The sequence below is a fragment of the Uloborus diversus genome, chromosome 4 (assembly GCF_026930045.1).
Source record: "Uloborus diversus isolate 005 chromosome 4, Udiv.v.3.1, whole genome shotgun sequence".
Lineage (NCBI taxonomy): Eukaryota > Metazoa > Arthropoda > Arachnida > Araneae > Uloboridae > Uloborus > Uloborus diversus.
Window position 1 is genome coordinate 142896709 of NC_072734.1, and position 2613 is coordinate 142899321.

Genomic DNA, 2613 nt, shown 5'->3' on the forward strand with positions numbered 1-2613 from the left:
ATGTATACGTGTGTGCGGACGGTGGAAAACGAGGACCTCAACATGCTAACACACCTTCAAACCGAGGACGCACCTGCAACCGAGGACGTCCTCGGTTTGAACTAACGCTGTTTTCGCTATCAGGGGATCTGTCTTATGGTAGAAAATTGTTTTTTATTGAAATTTAAAATTGTCCTCGGTGGCCGGTGTTTACGCACTGGTGTGTGAAGTGTCGAAAAGTTCGTGTGTGAACTCACGTCCCCGTTTTCACGTTATTAATCAACACGAGTGTAAGTCCTCGGTAATGCGAAGTTAATATATGTCCGATACACACCTTTTTCGGAATTGATTTTTCTTCTCATTCTGGTTCTTTCATTGATGTTCATTAATGGATAAGTTGAAAGTTTTTGCGTTTCAAAGCACGAATTTCCTTTTGAAATGTCCCGTTAAAAAGAAAATCGATATAAGGAAGGGGTTTTTTCTTTCTTTTTTCAAACAGTTTTGATATTTTTTATTCTGCTTCTTTTTGACTCAAAATTTGATAAACTAAAACAACATGGACAAAGCATAATAATTAGTTATGTAAAACCTCGTTATAACGAATTTCTATACGACGTAATTTCCACGACGGCGAAACACATTTAAAGTTTTCTTTCCACATATTCGAGCATACTTCGACCATCGGTCATTTCTCTTTGCGAAAATTGATGTTTACAACATATTGAACATTTTTTATGTTTTCAGTTGCAACAAAGCAAAATCTAAAAATAAAATTAAACAAAAAAAAAAAAAAAAAAAAAAAAAATAGAAAGAAAAAATAAATGTTCTCAAAATATTTTTTTGTGTTATAAATACAGTTATAGTGCTTCAGAAAGTTTATTTACATCGTTTTCTTTTTTTATTTGTTAAGTAAATATGATTTGGCATTTCGTTTAGCGGAAAATGTTTTACTGAAATATGCTAAGTTTGATTTTGTACTTCTACTGAAAATTTAAATCATATTTTATTCAATTTGCACATTTGTTTTATATTAAATTTATAGTTTTGCAAGGTCCCGTTAAAAGTAAAAGTGATATAACGATGTTTTTTTTTCTTTTTTGAGACGATTTTGATATTTTTTTGTACAGTTTCTTTTTGACTTTTAACTAGATAACCTCAAACTTCGCGCACAAAACAAAAACTTATCATTGTTAAATCTCTTTATAGTGAACTCTGATAGAACGATATTAAAATTGCAAAGAAGCACATTCTAAAGTCTTCTTTCCACATATTCGTTTATCAATCATCTCTTATATCAAAAATTGATGTTTAAAGCGTATTGATCATTTTTTACACTTTTAGTTTCGACATTAAGTAAAATCTAAAAGTAAATTTGAAAAAAAAAAAGAAAGAAAGGAAAAAAAAAAATCACACTTTTGTATTACAGATACAGTCATAGTGCCTCAAAAAAGTTTATTTTTCTCTTCTTTTCTTTCCCTTAAAATAAAAATCTGTAAAGTTTATGTAATTTTTTATTTTGTTCAGAGTGAAATGTTTTTCTGAAATAAACCTATTTTAACATTAAATTTGGTTTTTGTCTTACACTAAAAATGGGAAACTCCCAATACATTTGTGCAACTTCTGCTGCAAATTTGAAGCAAATAACGTTTGTTTCATATTCAATTTAAATTTTATTAGTTTTTGTTTACTTGATTCTAATTTCAATAGATTCTGAGTTCAATCTGTAACTGAGATCAGAAATTTCATGCACTGATTGAAATTTACACATCTTAGTGGGGAAAACACTATCGCGCTTAACATAAAGAGATCGGACATGAAAAGTATTGAAAAATTGATTTCAATCTGCTGAATTTTATGAAAATGATTAATGATCTTTAAAAACTGATAATATACTACTTTATACGTGCAATGTATGACGTATCGCTAGAGTTGTACACCTCTACATAAAGTATTCATTCTCCCCGTCGCCTAAAATTTGCGGAGACCCACCACAACCGATGACCCTAATGCGTGAAAACTCTCATACAAACTCTAAAAATTTCATATGTGCAGTGTCCGCCATGACCCCCTCCCTGCCACTTCTTTTAGTTTTATTGAAGGTTATGCATATAATCGCATTTGCTAAGCGGCTACATAGTCAGATACACTCCGGCATTCGAGGACCTGGAGCATACACTCCGGCCTCCGAGGACCTGGAGCATAGACTCCGACCTCCGAGGACCTGGAGCATACACTCCGGCCTCCGAGGACGTGGAGCATACACTCCGGCCTCCGAGGACCTGGAGCATACACTCCGACCTCCGAGGACCTGGAGCAACACTCCGGCCTCCGAGGACCTGGAGCATACACTCCGGCCTCCGAGGACCTGGAGCATACACTCCGGCCTCCGAGGACCTGGAGCATACACTCCGGCCTCCGAGGACCTGGAGCATACACTCCGGCTTCCGAGGACTTGGTATTCACACACCGGCATTCGAGGACCTTGTACTCACACACCGGCAATCGAGAACCTGGTACTTAGCCGCCGGTAAATTCACATCGACAATTCAGTACCCTTGGCCTGGTACTTACCTTGGCGCCATGAAGAGTGAAATATGAAAAGTTTTATAGTTAATATTTTTAACAACAAAATTA